Here is a 20,808-nt window from a genome sequence, read left to right as displayed (position 1 = left end):
CAGGTTTCATGTGGCAGGTTTCATGTGGCACAGGTCCTTACACCGTGACGCATCTCCATAGATGTGTCACAATGTAAGTATGTTGCAACGTGGCGCAGGGTTTACACTGCCGTTGCCTCACAGAAGTGACGCAACGGCGGCGCAAAAGTGGCGCAAGTCCCACATAAATCTGCCCGGAACATTTTAGCTCTGTTGTGTGTCTGGATGTAAGGCATTCAAATGGGGTTTTCTGCCATTGCTGATCCGTGTGATGCCCACTGTGGCAGCTTGCTCGTCAAAGTTAGGCATCTCAAATACAGACGGAGTCACCTCTAGTTATTCCTAGTTTTGTTAGCTAAGGGAATCAAGATGCAGGAGTGCTTAAATCAACACATTTTGCTGAATGGGGAACCGGGATTCAAAGAGGGGTCTCCTGGATCCTCTTCCTAGTATGCAACACCTCATCCAAACAGTCAGCGTTTTTTTATGAACAGCATATGAATGAGACTATTGTTCTCCGAAAAAGTACAATGGAGAAATACACATAAGAATAAAGGTAACATGCTTTTTGCAATCCAGGGAAGATGGTAATGATGGTGCTAGTTTAGCCTTGTAGTTTTGAACGGATTTCATTTGCATCCACACATCCCTCACAAAGTAAACACTAGGCCACCATTGTCACAAGGGTTGCATTGAAGTTTTATGTGAGACTGGTTACATTCACAGTAGCCCCTCAAGGCCGTTTTGTAAATTGCATTCCAGATGTTCTGCTCCTTCCTTTGGCATTTGTGACTAAAACCTCTGACAATTTCTCTGTTGTAGATTGCAAGAGTGAAATACCCAACAAAAGGGGCACGCTGATTGTATGTGGTATCCCCTTTACTGTATCTGGAATGGAGTTCCCTGTGGGTTTTGTTAAACCAGTGACCATAAGTTTCCTCAGTTGTATACTATTGTGTTTAGACTTCCAAATAGTAGCGTGCATCAAGTGGGAAGACATTAGGCCTGTAGTACTTCCTAACCGGGCCTGATTCAAAGTGGTGGAAATCTCCTTTTTGGAGATACCTTCTGCCAAGAAGTTCCTTTTGACTTCAGTGACCTTTTCTTAACCCCCGTCGCTGCTAGGCCTCCCCTCCTCAAGTGCTAAGCCTTTTTTTTTGGCTATGTGGGGAAGTTCGCACCTACGTCCCCATAACTTTTTGTCCAAATAAGGTAACCATGCCAAATTTGTGTTCTTTTTTTCCAAAATCCTGCAGATTTTAAAGGTACCCAGGGTTTGTGGATTCCCCTGAAGGGGACTGAGAAATTAGCCAAAATATAGGTACATCCAATTTTGTTTTAGGGGGGGAGTACTGCAGAAGAAAGTGTCTGGATGGTCCCCTGCAAATGGTATCATCAGAGGGTCTTCAGTGCTAAAATCACGATCTTCCCAGCTTTGATGAACTGGAAGACTTTTGTCAGAAAACCAAACTTTTCTACACAGCAACCAATAATGGGTCCAGGAAAGCTATACATTTCTCACAAGTAGACAAAGGTTTGAATTCAGCAAGGGGTCATTTGTGTAGATCCTTCAGAAAGTAACAGTTAAAATTTTAAAAAAAATGAAATTGAGTTGAAAAAAACTGTTATTTGTACCTACGTTTTCACCTGCAACTTCTTCTAACTATGGGAGATTTTTGAAAGCCATATACCAGCTCATCTGCTGGACCCATCTGGCTGCAGGGATATATAGGGCTTGTAGGTTCACCAAGAGCCTGAGGTACCAGGAGTTTTTCTTTGTGTACCCTAATTCATGTGGTTAAATATAAAGGGTAAAAAATAGGTATCAAGGAAACCTATGTATTTCTGAAATGAATACAAAATATGGAGTATAGAAGCAGTGGTTATTTGCACATCTCTGAATTTGAGGGTACCCATACTAGCATATGAATTAAAGGGCAATTTTCAAAATAACTTCTATTTTAACATACTGTCTTACATTTGAAAGGCAGAAAGGCGTAAAAAAGAAAATTGGTTCCAATACTTGTTCTACTATTCTGTGGTCCCCCAAGTCTCCCGATGAAAATGGAACCTCACTTGTGTGGGTAAGCCTAGTGCATGTGATGTGATGTGAATAGGCTTTTATAAAGCGCACTTACACTCCAGGGAGCATCTTGGCGCTAGACATCACAGTCCCGAAAAAGAAGAAGGGGGGAAGCTGCTTAAGGTAGATCATGTTCATAGATCCTGGTCTATGAATACAGTGTAAGGTTAGATTAGCGCTAAGCAGAGTGAGTCTTCGATGTTGAAGATCCATGTTTTGAGCGTTTTACGAAACAGTTTTTCGGAATGGATCAGGCGCATTTGTGGTGGGAGCTTGTTCCAGGCTTTGGCTCCAAGTACTCCGATGGATTTTCCACCTTTTGTGGTTAGTCTGAACTTGGGGACTGCGAGTAGGTTTAAGTTAGATGATCTGAGTGACCGTGAGGGAGTGTATCTTCCAAACCTTTGGGACAGGTATGTCGGTCCTGACTGGTGGTAGGCTCTGAACGTGATGAGCAGGATTTTAAATAGCACTCTTTTGTGGATGGGTAACCAGTGCAGGGTTTTGAGTGCTTTTGAGGCAGATGATTTCCTGGGTAGTCTTAGCACCAGGCGGGCGGCGGCGTTTTGAACCATCTGCAACTTGTGCAGAACCGCTCTGTTTGAGCCTGCATAGATGCTATTGCAGTAGTCTAAGCGGGATGTGATGAGGGCTACTGCCACAGTCTTTCTAGCTGTTAGGGGAAGGAGGTCGAAGAATCTTCTAAGACCTTTGATGATATTGAAACAGGATCCTGCCACTGTACCTGCTTGTTGCTTAAAGGATAAGGCTTCATCAAACCTTATCCCGAGGTTGCGGGCCGACGTGATGGTGTTAGGGGGGATTTCGGCGTCTTGAGGCCACCAATTGGTGGGGAAAAAGAGGTTGTTTTGGCCGAAAGGGAGGATTTCAGTTTTACCTGAATTACATTTGAGATGATTCGTTCGCATCCATTTAAAGGTTGCCGTCAGACAATTTCTTAAATTTTCCTCCGCTTTGGAAGAGTTGTTATCCAGTACTAGGATGAGCTGGGTGTCGTCAGCGTAAGATATCGTGCTGATGTTAAAGGATGTGATGAGTTCAATCAGGGGGGTCATATAAAGGTTGAACAAAACCGGGCTCAAGCTTGAGCCTTGTGGTACCCCTGTTTTTATGATTTTTTCATCCGAGCAGTAGTTTCCTAGCATGGTGACTTGTCTCCTATGGCTTAGGAAGTTTTTCAGCCATTCGATGGCGGTTCCTGCTAGCCCTGACTCTGTCAGGCGGCCTATCAACACGGGGTGTGAGACCGTGTCAAAGGCCGCCGACAGGTCGAGCAGGATCAGGACGGCCTTTTTCCCTTGGTCTAGTGCCATCTTGAGGGTCTCTACAGTATGTAGGAGGGCTGACTCCGTGGAGTGTTTGGCCCTAAAACCAGCCTGGTTAGGATGAAATATGTGGTTTTCCTCTAGATGTTTAGTCAACTGTTTATTAACTGCAGCTTCGGTCAGTTTGAACAGTAGTGGGAGCAACGAGATGGGGCGAAGGTTGGAAAGCGTGGTGGGGTCAGGTAGGGGCTTTTTCTGTAGAGGCTTGACTGCAGCGAGCTTCCATTCAGCCGGAATGGATGCAGTGGCCAAAGAAGAGTTTATAATGGAGTTTATGGCTGGATTTACCGTGTCCACCAGAGTGTGGAGCAGCATTGGGGGGCATGGGTCAAACGGGGAGCCTGATTTACTGGAGAGTATTGCCTGTCGGGATTCGTCGAGACTGATGTGAGTAAAGTTTTTCAGCAGGGGTATGTTGTCAATTGGTCGCGTTGCGTCATAGGGGGGGGGTTCAGGAGGGTCAGGGAAGTCTGTGGTAAGTTTAAGTATTTTCTGCTCGAAATAGTCAGCTATGTCGTTACAGAGAGCTAGTGAGGGTGGTATTTCTTGCCTGAGGATTCTGGGGTTCATAAACTCGTCAACAATTTTAAAGATCTGTTTCTGGTTATTGTTGGACCGATTAATTCTTTGAAGGAAATGGTCTTTTTTGGCGTTTTTTATCATAGAGTGATATATTTTCCTAGCGATTTTATAGACAAGAGCTTCCTTTGGATCATAGTTTTTACGCCATTTCTTTTCGAGAGCTCTGATCTCTGTACGTTTGGCTTTTAGTTCGGGGGAGAACCAGGGTGCAGATTTTCTATTCTGCTTTTTTCTTACTTTTTCTGAGTTGACCGGACCACAGCACTCTGAGATCCAATTGCAAAATATTTTGTAGTCGGATTCTGTGTCTCCAGATAGCGATGGTTTAGATTTCTCTGCGGTGAGCAGGAGATTTGGTGAGCTGGCAAGCTTTTTCCAGTCTTTTTGCATAGGGACTTCGATTTTTAGGTTGGCGGTATTAGACCTTTTCTTGTTGGTGGCTAGATTGAAAGGAATTAGCCAGTGGTCGGTCCATGTTTGGATCAGCGGGTCTTCGACAGTTAGGGTTTTGGTATTGGTGCAAATGCAGTCTAGTATGTGGCCTGCTTTGTGCGTGGGCATTTTGGTCAGTATTTCCAGTCCTAGGATATTTGTTAAGTCGTTGAGCCATATGGTATTGGGGTCATTGGGTTTGTCTAGGTGGAAATTAAGGTCACCCAAAACTGTGAAGTTTGCGTATTTTAAGGTGAAAGTGCTGAGGGCATCTTCGAAACTTTCGAAGAAACCGTTTTGGGGTCCTGGGGGGCGGTAGATGAGGGCTCCCGCGAAGGTATTTTCCTCATTTAGTTGGATGCAGAAACCCATGCTTTCTGCCCCTTTTACGTCTGAGAGTTCAATGGTGGTACATTTCAGTGAATCTCGATGGATGATGGCTAGGCCACCACCTCTGAGTTCTTGTCTGTCGATCCTCTGAATGAGGTATCCTTGGGGGACAGTTTGGGCTATGATCGGGTTGCACCATGGTTTCAACCATGTTTCGGTTATGAAGAGCATGTCAATGTCGTTCCCCGTAATGAGATCATGAATGTGCTCCCCATTTTTGCAAATGGACCTTGCATTGATCAAGGCTCCTCGAAGCGAGGTTGCGTTATTCATGTTAGGTAACTGTTTTTCCGGAGTGAGGAGGGTTCTGCAATAGTGGCAGCATGCGGGTCCTAACCATGTCTCGGCATTGATAATGTTAAGACAGTGATTTTTATTGTGATTTAGAGCAAGTAGATCAGCTCGGGTATAGGTAAGTAATTGATTTGTACGTACCGTAGGTTGGGCAGCGTGACCGGCCCTGGGCCCGGCCGTGGCACGGACGGGCACAGACGGCTTGCCCTAGGCACGCCTTCGGCGCGTAAACGGCGCTCCCGCTGCGCTCGTCCGCTGCGCGTCCTGCCCAGGCACATGATTTATGCGGGGGAGTCAGGGCGTGGAGGGGGGCGTGGCCAGCAGAGGGGGCGTGTCTCAGGACGCGCCTCGCCCTCGAAAATGGCGATGGAGATGGGGGTGTTGTTGCAGCGCTACCGCTGTTCAGAGTGCCAAGAGTGCAATAAGTAAGTGGAGAATAAAGTACACAGTATCACAAAGTTTTAAAAACAAGTCTTAGCGCTCCCGGCTTTCCGCCTCAGGAGACCGATGTCAATGAGTCGCAGAGCGACTGGCGCGTTATTTATACGCCTGGTAGGGGGCGTGGCCAGCAGAGGGGGCGTGTCTCAGGACGCGCCTCGCCCTCGAAAATGGCAATGGAGATGGGGGGTGTCGTTGCAGCGCTACCGCTGTTCAGAGTGCCAAGAGTGCAATAAGTAAGTGGAGAATAAAGTACACAGTATCACAAAGTTTTAAAAACAAGTCTTAGCGCTCCCGGCTTTCCGCCTCAGGAGACCGATGTCAATGTGACAGGAAACAAACAAAACGCAACGTGGACATGTGAGAAGTTGGCCTGATATATGATGTTTCCAATTCTGGAATCACCTTGTATCAGTCCAAACAATCCCTTATGGTGTCTGGTTGTAAGTCAACCTTATAGACAAGCTATCCTAATGGTAGCATGGACTAAGCAGCCTTAAAGGCTTAACTCTAGAGGTCGTGTTAAGCAAGCTGTTTTACCAATCACAATCCTGTAATATCAAATGAAAGGACACCACACAAGTATAAATTATAAAAATATATGTATTTATTACTAGAATAATCCTCTGTATTTTTTATGAGTGCAGAGGCACAAGCGTTTAAACAAAAGCACAGTTAAACATATGAAAGTTGCACAATTATGGATGAGGGCGGGTGGCCACTCAAACCATATGTTAAGAAAGTGGTATAAGAGATACCAATCGAACAGTGGTTAGGCCTAGGGCCTAGGGAATCGCTGGGAGCAGTCTGGACTAGCAATGCTAAAGTCGGGAAAGGCCCCCCGGATTCAGATGCAGCGCCTAAAGCACAGGCATGCACCAATGCAAAGTCAATGGTGCGTAAAAGTTATAAAGTTACAATTTAAGAATACTTCCGCTCAACCTAGAAGGACGAAACTTAAGACACATACACTAGAGGGGTGTACCAGTGTGGGAACACCGGCGTTGCTGAGTTACCTCACCCACAGGAAGCGGGTGATCAGGTGCGAAGTAGTGTCTGGTTTTGTCACGCAGGTTGCTGGTGCTTGGAGCTGAAGATGCTGCAGGCGTCGAGACGAGAAGTGTCCGGTGTGATCCAAGGGTGGATCGAAGTTAAAGATGATCTTAAAGCAGAGGGGACAGAGTCTGGGTCACTTAGTAGTAACCAGGGTGGAACCAGAAGGAACCAGGCAATGTTGGGCGCTTACAGGTCGCTGTCAGGTCGCTTCTCTCCACTGCCACGTGGACTCTGGGGCACTGAGGATGTCCAGAAGTGGATCACGAGCTATCCCACGCAGGCTCTCATTGTCGGCCGTGTCGGCTTTCAGATTGGAGCAAACAACCCTTGGCAAGGGCAACCCACGCTGGATTCAAAGATGGTGTTACACTCGGACCAGGAGGGTCAGAGCGGGTGCTCCTTTTCAGAGGAACGAGTGCAAGTCTGGAGCAACCAGAATCACAAGTTAGGTTTCAAGGTTCGTTGGCACAGGGGCCACAAGCCAACGGGCAAGTGACCGGGCTAACGCGTTGAGCCAAAAGATGCAGAAGGGCCCCACGCAGCACTCGGTGAGTGTAGAGGGGTGAGCTTCGGTGCAAGAGAGGCTCAGGGCTAGGGCTTCTCAATACTCAAGGCACAGCTTCGAGGATCACTCGTGGGCTGCACGGTCAGCATCTCGTGGTCTTTCCAAGATGGCGGGCCCCACGCTTCAGGTTGCGTCCACGGGTCTCAGCTCTGCAGGGACTGTGGATCGGGCTGTTAGAAGGCAGGCACGCTTGGTCTTGTTGAACTCTGTTGCTCGAGTTCTGGCGGGAACTGCAACAAAGCAAACGTTGAGGTGCTGGATGGTGCCTGTTTGCACAGGGTGGTCACTCCTTGACCACAAGGGAGATTCTTCAGTCTTCTACGTCGAGTAGGATGTCGAAGGGTCCAGAGTTTCATTTCATAAGTTTCAGTCAGGATAATCTGAGTGCTTTGGCACTGCTCCCCTTCTTATACCAATCTAGGGGGCTGGATTACCTGCTAGGTCCCTCATATGGGTGGGACCCAGGAAGGGGGTGGTTACACCCCTTTCCCTTTGTCCAGGGTCGCGCTGGGACTGGGGCTTGGGTGCCCCAGAACCGGTTTGACTGAATTATGCAAGGGGAAGCCTTGTGCTCCCCAGGCACTGTCTGGTTTCTTTCAAACCTCCCTGCTACAATCCACTATCTCCTGTCTGGGGTGGTGTGACACCTCCCCGTGACAGGAAAGCCTTTGTCCAGGCCTCCTTGGCTGAGTTTCAGTCAGCAGCAGGAGGTCAGACTCGTGTCTGTGGCAGAAGCGTCCATTTTGTGGTGCTGAGGCTCCTTTTAAAATCAACCGCGTTTTAGCAAAGTAACATGTCGTCTCCCTCTAGAGGACTGTCGAGGGGATAGTATTCCAAATCGTATGACACCTTACACAACATGTTTTGATAAAGCCAAACCAAAGTTAACATATAACCGCGAGGATTATAATGCACTTAATAGTATATGGTATGGCATTATCCCGGAACAGCTTAGGGAATTGGTCCCGACAGCTGCAGACAGGCTCAGCTCATGCTAAAGCACCATCTCACATAAAACCAAGCACTCTGCCTCCAGGATTGTTAAGGCCTGCCATAGGAGTGACTTATAGGTATATATGTGTCCAGTTAGGTTTAGATATAGGCGTACTATATCTAAGCAAGGGGTGATTACACCACCTTGCCCCAGCTGAGTGATCAGCCAGTTGTGTCAATTTTGGATAGCCAGCCAGGGGTGGCAAAAGATGTGCTGCAGCCCCTGGTAGGCCTTGGATGCACCTATGCCCTGGGCACCTATAGTGCACTGTACAGCGGCTGATAAGGTGACCCAAGCCAATTTAGTTATGCGCCTAGGGTACATGGAATCCATTTTACGGAGAGAGCAGATAGCCTGGGCCCTGATTAGCAGGGAACCAGGCCAACTAAGTCGAACACCAGCTAAACACAAAGCAAAAAATCTGGGGTAACCATAGTCAGGTATCCACCTTCCTACACGACCCCCCCCCAAACGAAAGGAGATAAGGCTATCCTTGACCAGGTAAGCCTATATTGCCTGAGTGGCCATATAAGGAAGTACCTGCACTAGCATGGGTACCCCCTGTCTCATGGTCCACTAAGCAATCCCTCACCCTTGGGGTATTAGAGGGTCTCCACCATAGGGAATCACTACCTTGGGTGTGTTTATGCAAAGAAAAAGGCTGGTGTTGATATGGAGTATGAGGCTCCACTAAATTAGGGCTCAGCTTCCTCCAATTATCTTCCACCATGTGTGCCTTTCTTTCTTCAACTGAGTTGCACTGTGCTCTCAGGGTCAACCTCTGGCTACCTAAAGCTGGAGGCTGGGTCCCTTGTTTTGGCTCACTGGAGGGACAGTTCAGGTTTGGGCCCTTTGGGTCCCAGGTTTGGCTGTGCCCAACAGAATCCATCTGTGGGAGGTCCCTAACTACTTTTAAGGGGGCTCCCTCAGGAGTTTTTAAAGTTTTCACCTTACTAGGGCTACTAGTTTCGGTGCCCCTATTCTGTTGATGGGGGGGCCTTATTTGATAGGGTGCCCTTTGGGGCTCACTGTCCTTCTTGTCCTATGCAGCCCTGGGCTGACTAAGGCAAGGCAGAGAGGGGCAGGTTACCTGCTCCAGACTGGGTCCCACCTGAGAAGGGTCCACTGCCATCAGAGGCTCTGTCAAGCCAGGCCTAACAACCTATGGGACAGTTCCTTCATCAGGGGTAAGACCAGTTCCCTGAGGAGGCTGATCCTGTCCTAATGTCTGGTGAGGGGGAGATTTCTCTTCCTCCTCCATGCTCTCTGTTTGTGTGGAGTGATCCATCATTTCAGGCTTCACAACACAGGTATCAGTTTGAGTTTGGGCTGTGGCCATCACATCCCCACCAACCTTTTCAGGAGGAGACTCAGTTTGGGTATGGGCTGTTATCATAACAGCTCTGCTATTCTGTTCAGGAAGGGAGTCAGCTAAAGATGGGGCTGAGCCTTGCACAGCCCTACCAACCTTTTCAGGGAGGACATCTTGAATTGGGGCTGTAGCCATTACAGCCCCACTAACCTTTCCATTGGCATTTACCATTCTAGAATGGATTTTCTGTTCAACCTCAGCCCAGGCTGAGATTTCCAAATCATTACCTAGTAGGCAGTCTACAGGCAAGTTTGCTGACACTGCCACTCTCTTTGGGCCGGTGTCACCTCCCCAGCTGACACTTACTACTGCCATGGGATGATTGGTTTGTATTCCATCAATGTTTGTCACCTGGTATGTGGCACCAGGTAAAAGTTGCTTAGAGGGGACTATACAGTCAGCCACCATGGTGATGCTAGCCCCTGTGTCTCTAAATGCCTCAACTTTAAAACCATTGATGAGGGGCTCCTGTCTGTACTTGCTCAATGTATTTGGGCAATCAGTGAAGTTGGCAAACCCCATGCCATTTTCACAGACAGAAGGGGTTGGGGACCTGGGTAAGCCAGGGTCCACCTGTGCTCCAAAAGTAAACCCACCCAGATTCCTGGGGGTGCTCCCACTTCCTGGGGGATTACTGCTGACAGTAACAGGAGGTGTTGGAGCTGGTTTTGGAGGTATGTTTTTTTTATTGCCATTCTTTGGACAACAGCTGTCTGATTTCCAATGGCCAGTCTGTTTACAGACATGACAGTATGGCTTTTTCTGGGTAGATGAAATGTCTTGGGACCCACCCCCATCCTTGGAGTTTTGGGGCCCTGGGGAAGTCTTCTCTTTAGATTTATCCCCACCCTTATCTTGAGGTTTGGTAGACTCCTTCTTCTGGTCATTGCCCTGATTCTTAGGCCTAACCCTGGTTCTGACCCATGTATCTGCCCTCTTTCCCAATTCTTGGGGAGAGGTCAAATCTGAGTCCACCAGGTGCTGATGTAAGAGCTGGTTCTGACAATTACTTAGGATCTGATCCCTCATAATCAAATTATACAATCCTGTAAAGTCATGTACTTTGCTGCCATGTAGCCAACTCTCCAGAGCCTCAGTAGCACAATCTACAAAATCAGTCCAGTTCTGTGTCTGTGTCTTCTGGGTATCTCTGAACCTTAACCTGTATTGTTCAGTGGTTAAGCCAAACCCATCTATTTGAGCACTCTTCAGGACTTTGTAGTTTTTAGCATCCTCATGTCTGACAGTGAGGAGCTTATCTCTCCCTTTCTCAGAAAAGGAGTACAATAAGATTGCTGCCCACTGTTCTCCAGGAACCTGCTGTACCATGCAGGCTCTCTCAAGAGCAGTTATCCACTTGTGGATGTCATCCCCTTCCTTGTAGGGGGGCACAATCTTTGTCAGGTTTCTATTATCATAGGCCCTGTCTTTCTCTCTAGGAATATTGCTGCCACCAGTGGAATCTAATCCACACAACGTTTGTTCTCTTGCTAAAGCAAGTTTAGCTTGAGCCAGGGCTACCTCTTCCCTCTCTAGCTGGAGTTGGACACCCCTCATTCTGGCCCTATGCTCTTTTCTCTGGGGGGAAGTCATTCCCCTTTGAGATTCCCTTGAGGCACTAGAAATATGAGAGTCCCTTGAGGGAGATCTCAACCTTATATTACCTGAGGGAACTAGGTTATAGGGTCTGGGGAGGTGCTGGCCCTCTCCATCCCTATGTAGGTCCAAGTTGGCTCGGCTAAGCCTCCCCACTGGTACCTGGATATCCCCTTGATCATGATCTGACACATTACCATCTGATTCTGGGTCCAACTCCCTCTCTGGGGTGTTCTAATTCTCTGGGGGATTTACTCCATCTCCTGCATCTAAGGGAACTGCACTCTCCTTAGCTAAGTCATCCTTTTGCAGGATGGCTATCAGGGAAGGAATGGTGGGGTTGTGACCCCTTTTTAGCCCTCTTGCAATGCATAAGGCACTCAAGTCTTTATGGCTAAGTTTGTCATAGCTGGAGGGTGCCCTGGTAAGGTCAACCCCCACAGGTAGAGAGGTGGAAGCTTCACCTGTGCCAGACATGACTGCTAGTGAGGTGCAAGTGGTGCACTTACCTACACTAAGTGTTTTCCTACTGTACCTTGCTAGTGAGTTGTAGGCAGGGTGTGCTAAGCCGTTTGATCTACAACTACTAAGTTCAGTAGAACTTAAATATGCTAAGCTTTTGTTTATATGTACCTAAGGTACTTGATGTGATCTTTCAATTGATAAAAAGATTGCAATGGTAAAACAACAGCAAGCTCAAATCCGCACCGCTGCACACCAATGTGAGAAGTTGGCCTGATATATGATGTTTCCAATTCTGGAACCACCTTGTATCAGTCCAAACAATCCTTTATGGTGTCTGGTTGTAAGTCAACCTTATAGACAAGCTATCCTAATGGTAGCATGGACTAAGCAGCCTTAAAGGCTTAACTCTAGAGGTCGTGTTAAGCAAGCTGTTTTACCAATCACAATCCTGTAATATCAAATGAAAGAACACCACACAAGTATATATTTTAAAAATATATGTATTTATTACTAGTATAATCCTCTGTACTCTTTATGAGTGCATAGGCACAAGCGTTTAAACAAAAGCACAGTTAAACATATGAAAGTTACACAATTATGGATGAGGCCGGGGGGCCACGCAAACCATATATTAAGAAAGTTGTATAAGAGATACCAATCGAACAGTGGTTAGGCCTAGGGCCTAGGGAATCGCTGGGAGCAGTCTGGACTAGCAATGCTGAAGTCGGGAAAGGCCCGCGGGATTCGGGTGCAGCGCTTAAAGCACAGGCATGCACCAATGCAAAGTCAAGCGTGCGTAAAAGTTATAAAGTTACAATTTAAGAATACTTCCGCTCAACCTAGAAGGACGAAACTTAAGACACATACACTAGAGGTGTGTACCAGTGTGGGAACACCAGCGATGCTGACTTACCTCACCCACAGGAAGCAGGTGCACAGGTGCGAAGTAGTGTCGGGTTTTGTCACGCAGGTTGCTGGTGCTTGGAGCTGAAGATGCTGCAGGCGTCGAGACGAGAAGTGTCCGGTGTAATCCCAGGGTGGATCGACGTTAAAGATGATCTGAAAGCAAAGGGGACAGAGTCTGGGTCACTTAGCAGTGATCAGGGAGGGACCAGAAGGAAGCAGGCAATGTCGGGGGCTTTCAGGTCGCTGTCAGGTCGCTTCTCTCCGCTGCCACGTAGACTCTGGGGCACCGAGGATGTCCAGGAGTTGATCACGAGCTGTCCTATGCAGGCTTTTGCTGTCTGCGGTGTCGGCTTATGGATAGGAGCAAACAACCCTTGGCAATGGCAACCCACGCAGGATTCGAAGATGGCGTTACACTCGGACCAGAAGGGTCAGAGCGGGTGCTCCTTTTCAGAAAAGCGAGTGCAAGTCTGGAGCAACCAGAATCATAAGTTAGGTTTCAAGGTTCGTCGGCACAGGGGCCACAAGCCAATGGGCAAGTGACCGGGCCAACGCTTTGAGCCAAAAGATGCAGAAGGGCCCCACGCAGCACTCAGTGAGTGTAGAGGGGTGAGCTTCGGTGCAAGAGAGGCTCAGGGCTGGGGCTTCTCAGACCCTAATGCACAGCTTTGAGGATCACCCGTGGGCTGCACGGTCAGCGTCTCGTGGTCTTTCCAAGATGGCGGGCCCCACGCTTCAGTTCGCCTCCACGGGTCTCAGCTCTGCAGGGACTGTGGATTGGGCTGTTAGAAGGCAGGCACGCTTGGTCTTGTCGAACTCTGTTGCTCGAGTTCCAGCGGGAACTGCAACAAAGCAAACATCGAGGTGCTGGATGGTGCCTGTTTGCACTGGGTGGTCACTCCTTGACCACAAGGGAGATTTTTCAGTCTTCTACGTCGAGTAGGATGTCGAAGGGTCCAGAGTTTCATTTCTGAAGTTTCAGTCAGGATAATCTGAGTGCTTTGGCACTGCTCCCATTCTTACACCAATCTAGGGGGCTGGATTACCTGCTAGGTCCCTCCTATGGGTGGGACCCAGGAAGGGGGTGGTTACACCCCTTTCCCTTTGTCCAGGGTCGCGCTGGGACTGGGGCTGGTGTGCCCCAGAACCGGTTTGACCGGATTATGCAAGGGTAAGCCTTGTGCGCCCCAGACACTGTCTGGTTTCTTTCAAACCTCCCTGCTACAATACACTATCTCCTGTCTGGGGTGGTGTGACACCTCCCTGTGAAAGGAAAGCCTTTGTCCAGGCCTCCTTGGCTGAGTTTCGGTCAGCAGCAGGAGGTCAGACTCGTGTCTGTGGCAGAAGCGTCCATTTTGTGGTGCTGAGGCTCCTTTTAAAATCAGCCGTGTTTTAGCAAAGTAACATGTCGTCTCCCTCTAGAGGGGTGGAATGCTATCCCCGTCGACAGGACTGTCAAGGGAATAGTATTCCAAATTGTATGACACCTTACACAACATGTTTTGATAAAGCCAAACCAAAGTTAACATATAACTGCGAGGATTATAATGCACTTAATAGTATATGGTATGGCATTATCCCGGAACAGCTTAGGGAATTGGTCCCAACAGCTGCAGACAGGCTCAGCTCATGCTAGAGCACCATCTCACATAAAACCAAGCACTCTGCCTCCAGGATTGTTAAGGCCTGCCATAGGAGTGACTTATAGGTATATATGTGTCCAGTTAGGTTTAGATATAGGCATACTATATCTAAGCAAGGGGTGATTACACCACCTTGCCCCAGCTGAGTGATCAGCCAGCTGTGTCAATTTTGGATAGCCAGCCAGGGGTGGCAAAAGATATGCTGCAGCCCCTGGTAGGCCTTGGATGCACCTATGCCCTGGGCACCTATAGTGCACTGTACAGGGGCTGATAAGGTGACCCATGCCAATTTAGTTATGCACCTAGGGTACATGGAATCCATTTTACAGAGAGAGCAGATAGCCTGGGGCCCTGATTAGCAGGGAACCAGGCCAACTAAGTCGAAAACCAGCTAAACACAAGGCAAAAAATCTGGGGTAACCATAGTCAGGTATCCACCTTCCTACAGGACACATGACATTTTTCCACTGAAAACTGACCATTATTTTGCAATGTGCCTAGTTGTGGATTTTAGGTCCTAGCTCAGCTGGCACCTATGAAAACCTAGCAAACATGTAAATTTTTTAAAACTAGGCACCCAGGGGAATCCAAGATGGGATTACTTGTGCGGCTCTCACCAGGTTATGTTATTCAGAACTCCTTGGAAACCTTAAACTTTGTAAAACAAAAAACACATTTCCCTCACATTTCTGTGATGGTAAATATGATACCTCACTTGTACGGGTAGGCCTAGTGCCCATGACAGGAACCAGCCCAAAACGTACTGTGGAGACATCAAAATTATCTATGACAAAACAACCTGTTTTTGCAAGGGAGTAAACTTCGTTTTTGATCCCAATCATGTCAGCCATCTAAGGAAACCTACATTTCTGTGTGGGAAAGTTGTGGGATCACTGGGCAGACACAAATTTCCTACCACCCAGAGTTCCAGCAAGTTTTCTGATAAAAATGGTACCTCACTTGTGAGGGTGGGCCAAGTGCCTGTGACAGAAAAGGGTCATTAAACCTATTGTGGAGACATCAAAATTATCTATCACAAATAACCTGGTTTTACATGGGGGTCACCTGAAGTTTTTGGTCCCGGAACAGTAGTGTGTACAGTCCCAAGCAACCTTCCTGTGATGTAGTATGCAAAATATGCATTGAAAAAGGAAATTGGCTGAGTTAGCCCATTAAAGGAGGTTAGATTTGTGAAGCAAAGATCAAGTATTTCCAAATGTAGTTTAGGAAATTCATAAAAGGTCTTAGGTAAGGTTTCAGAAATTAGGAATAGATCAACTTGATAATAAATACATTCTGTTTTTATAAAAGTATGATGTCAATATGTTACTGCATTTGCCTATGCCTGTCAAAATCTTTTCTAAAAGATTAACTGTACCACTAATCTATTTTTGTTATCTTCTTTATTTCTTCAGCACCCAAGGTCAAGAAGCGGGCATCAGAGGGTCGGGCCGAGGAGAGTGCTACCCCCAGTACCACAGCGGATGGAAGTTTCACCGCCAACACCAGCTCCTCAGCTGTGGTGGATGGCTGTGCAGGCCCCAGTAGGTTCCCGTTAATATTATTTATTTCTCTAACTTTTACCTCTCCACATTAGACAACATTTTCCTCCTTTCTGTTATGCTGTGATTTACTTAATCATTTTTCTATTTAATGTTTATTCTTGTTAATTACCCATCCCTGCATTATTCATTTTTCTGTATTTCTTGTTTATGTAGCTTACTTCCTCCTGTGTCTGTACTAATCTGTAACTTAAGCTTTCTTCTACTTGGTTATGCTGTCCCGCTCCTCTAACTTTATACCCTGTGGACTAGGACTGTAAGACTAAGACACTAGATTAGGTAGTCTACTGTGAAGATTGCAGAGTTTGCAGATCCAAGCAAACTCTTTTACGCTTCTTTGTTGAGATAGCTTTATATTTCTTGCTCATGCTCAAATGATGAGAGAGTGGCCATGTTTATGTGGACCCCCCCAATGCTGTGTTATATGTATTATTATTCAGAATCCCAGCAGTTTTGATGATGTGCAGCATGGCAGGAGAGTAGTATGAGGATGGTCCCATTGCATTTGCCAACCAAAACTATACATCCTTTATTGACCAATAATTATACCCCTTTGTTGTGCTTTAAATGACTCACAGTCATCCTATCTCTGCCTTCCATTAAGGTTGGCTTGACTACTGGCTTTTCTAGCATGGTAAACCAGCAAAATACTCAAAGTGATATTTTAGATGGGAGAGGAGATACTGTGAACTGAACTGTATAAATGTGTGGCTGATGTATGTTGTTTAAACAAATAAAAAGGGTGCGGTGTATCTTGCATCTAAAATGTGTAATGTATTTTCTAGCCACACGGACCACCAGTGATGGGCTCACAGCACTAGTGTGCCAGCAGAATCTGAAGCTGGTGTCTCTGCAGCACCAGGAACGGGGGATGGTAAGTCACTCACATTGCTTGGTTATTGACAGTTACTAGTATACCCATTGTATTTGGCAAGTGAGGCAGAACACACCCATCATCATTCAATCATGACCTCCCTGCCAATGGCACTTCGCAAGCCTCGACCCATGGGCCATGACCCCACCCAACTGTAGCATAGTTCAATTGGCACTGCAGTGCTGGCTGTGTAATGTGTGTCTGCTTCTGTTAATATAGCATTTACAAAGCTTTCAATGGATTGCAAACCAAAACAAAAACAAGGAGCCCGATTCACAAAAGTAATGTGAGACAAAATCCTAACTTTACAACTTTCGGTATTCACAGGGGACATTTAGGAGTACTAAAGTTAGGAATCCTAACTTTTTAGGAGTAGTAAAGTTAGGATTCCTAACTTTACTTAGGACTTTGTCTCAGTTAAACTTTAGTGTTGGTCTTAAGTTATACTTAACCCATGGTGTCATTCTCTTCCACCCCAGTGCTCGCTCACTCACTCCCCTCCTAGTACCACACTCCTTTAATGGTTCCTAAGTTCTTCTGTCCCAGTCTACCAGAAACATTGGGAAAAAACGGTTATGGAATACACAGCATTTTACGGGATAAGAGGTTAATATGGCTTCCATAATGAATTTACGCCTGTTTAAATTTGGCATTCATCAACTTTCAGTTTCAACTACAGTGACTGACTAAGCCTAAGCTACATCATCAGTGAACTTACCCACATCTACATTCTATAGCATAGTCTCTACTGTACCTACCAGGCCTCTTGCTATATCTTACCCTGCTGTAGTAGACTAAGGGATACCAAAGGAGATGATGGATGGAGCATTTGAGCAAATCAAACTCTCACCCCCAATCAACTGACCCGGGTTTAATCCATCATCATTCTTTAGCTCCCTCCACCACCCCAGTTCAGACATTGCCATATGCAAATCAGTCTCACCCAGATCAGTTGACTGGGGGTGAGTGCTTGCATCGTTCAACACTCCGTCCATCATCCTGTTTGGTTTTGCTTTGTTCGCCCTAAGTTAGCAGGGTATGCCCAGACGTGGGTCCCTTGCTCACGTTGCCACTGGAATCAAGCTAACCTGGCTGATGATGGCTTATTAGCCAGAAACCGGTCCCAGGAAGCTTGTATCCGGTCCAGGGAAGTCATGGCTTGGCAGTTCGGGCTGGACTCTTCCCATGAGGCACACGGTCGGACTGATTTGCATATGGCCATGTCTGAACTGGGGTGGCGGTGTGAGCTAAAGAATGATGATGGATTAAACCCAGATCAGTTGACTGGGGGTGAGTGCTTGCATCATTAAACACTCCGTCCATCATCCCCTTTGGTTTTGATTTGTTCGCCCTATGTTGGCTGGGTATGCCCAGACGGGGGTCCCTTGCTCACTTTGCCACTGGAATCAAGCTAGCCTGGCTGATGACGGCTGACTAATCAGAAACCGGTCCTAGGATGCTTGTTTCCAGTCCAGGGAAGACATGGTTTGGCAGTTCGAGCTGGACTGTTCCCAAGAGGCACAGAGTCAGACTGATTTGCATACGGCCATGTCTGAACTGGGGTGGCGGAGTGAGCTAAAGAATGATGATGGATTAAACCCAGATCTGTTGACTGAGGGTGAGCGCTTGCATCATTAAACACTCCGTCCATCATCCCCTTTGGTTTTGCTTTGTTCGCCCTATGTTGCCTGGGTATGCCCAGAAGTGGGTCCCTTGCTCACTTTTCAACTGGAATCAAGCTAGCCTGGCTGATGACGGCTGACTAGTCAGAAACCGGTCCCAGGATGCTTGTTTCCAGTCCAGGGAAGACATGGTTTGGCAGTTCGAGCTGGACTGTTCCCATGAGGCACAGGGTCAGACTGATTTGCATATGGCCATGTCTGAACTGGGGTGGCGGAGTGAGCTAAAGAATGATGATGGATTAAACCCAGATCTGTTGACTGAGGGTGAGTGCTTTCATCGTTCAACACTCCGTCCATCATCCCCTTAGGTTTTGCATTGTTCACTCTAAATTGGCAGGGTTTGCCCAGACATTGGTCCCTTGCTCACTTTGCCACTGGAATCAAGCTAGCCTGGCTGATGGCGTTTGATTAGTCAGAAACCTGTCCCAGGATGCTTGTTTCTGGTCCAGGGAAGACACAGCTTGGCAGTTCGGGCTGGACTGTTCCCATGAGGCACAGGGTCAGACTGATTTGCATATGGCCATGCCTGAACTGGGGTGGCAGAGTGAGCTAAAGAATGATGAGGAAAGGGTTTTTTCGAAAAAGGGGCGCACTGCTAGAAGATTTTGCAAAATAGTATCAGTGAATTCACTCTTGGATGTGAGGTGCAAAAAGGGGCTGAGGGGAAACCCTATACTCCTCCAAGTAGTGTCCACCTGTGTTGGCACTGCGTATAGAAAAAACTAGAATACCCCTGCTCACTCTAAAACGTTTAAACAGTCATGCTAGTGTTGACTTAAAAGAGCAAGGACAAAGCCTATAAGCTAAACATAAATAAAGAATGTATTTTCAAGTCTTTCGTTGATGGGTGGTGCCTTTTAATGTTCATAACAAGAAAACCAGCCGACACGTGTTTCGTCGCGCGTGGGATAATCTTCCCGCGACTCCTCAGGGCTATTGACGATGTAGACAAATCGTGGAAGTCGCTCTGTCAGTGATAATTCCGACCCGACAGGGTCCCGGTAGTGGACCACTACTGGGACACAGAGCGACTCACTGACACAGACGCACCCGTCGAACAATAATAAGATTCTCAGGAAGTATTCCGCAATGTTTGGCTTACTGATCCTTAACACGCATATCCACACTTCCATTTCTCAAGCTTAAATTTGTTACGTCTAGGACCTTTTCCACTATCGCTCTGTGGGACAGAACTGTCTACACGCTATTTAAAACTTGACATTACTACTACTACTCGACACATCCCAGAGTGTCCCAAAGGTCCACCCGCTTATTACTTTGGCACCATAGCCCCACTGGCAAGATTGACCAAAAACTACTTTACCTCAGTCTACTAGTCCAGGGCCCTGTCGAGTCGGAATTATCACTGAAAGAGCGACTTCCACAATTTGTCCACATCGTCAATAGCCCTGAGGAGTCGCGGGAAGATTATCCCACACACGACGAAACACGTGTCGGCTGGTTTTCTTGTTATAAACATTAAAAGACACCACCCATCAACGAAAGACTTGAAAAGACATTCATTATTTATGTTTAGCTTATAGGCTTTGTCCTTGCTCTTTTGAGTCAACACTAACATGACGGGTTAAACGTTTTAGAGTGTGCAGGGGTACTCTAGTTTCTTTTAAAGAATGATGATGGATTAAACCCAGATCAGTTGACTGGGGGTGAGTGCTTGCATCATTCAACACTCCGTCCATCAACCCCTTTGGTTTTGCGTAGTAAACTAAGGGCCATATTTTTAGAGTTTGGTGGAGGAATGACTCTATCACAAATGTAATGTATATTCCGTCCACCGTATCATGAATCATAATATGGTGGACGGTATATCTGTCACATTTGTGATGTAGTAACCCTTCCACCAACCTCTAGTCTGAATCAGTCCCTAGGTCAAGTTTCCTTCGCCTACTGCCAAGCGAATGTATTTGATTTCAATACTTTGTGTTTGAGGATGAGGCAAGGAAGTAAAGTGGGATCATGTGTCTGTGTTTTTGTGTTTTGCCGATGGGATACTCTGTGGCGAATGTGCCCAATCAAATCTATAAATCCTGTTCCTTTCGCTGTACTGCAGTGTATCACTTTTCCCACCACCTACTTATGGCAGACATGATATCTATTATCTGCATGCTATACATGACATGTGTGACATATTAATAATTATTTGCCTGTTCGGAGTCAGGGTTGAATTGAAAGGCATGTGGAGAAGAGCAGGAACATTGGAAGCAAAGATAATTTTTGGTCTATTGCAGATGCCCAAGCTGCAGACTGCAGAGAGTAGCACATTTGTAACTGATGCACTAGCTAGCACACTTCCAGTCATTTATCACAACAAAATTAGTATACTTGTATCCATACTGGATGATGCCTTACTTATTAAAGAGAGTTATTTTTCTTTTTTCCAGACAAAGTGTCTGTGTGGTTTAATTTGTTTAGGAAATCCTTTACAAGAAAAGAAATCACTCTGTTTTTTAATCTTATGCTTCCTCCTTTCATCCAGCCAGTGCTTTTAAGTGAGGCATGTGTTGTTAAAATCATTTCCCTGTGGCTGA

Source organism: Lissotriton vulgaris, chromosome 9 (genome assembly GCF_964263255.1).
Source record: "Lissotriton vulgaris chromosome 9, aLisVul1.2, whole genome shotgun sequence".
NCBI lineage: Eukaryota > Metazoa > Chordata > Amphibia > Caudata > Salamandridae > Lissotriton > Lissotriton vulgaris.
This window is presented reverse-complemented; position numbering follows the sequence as displayed.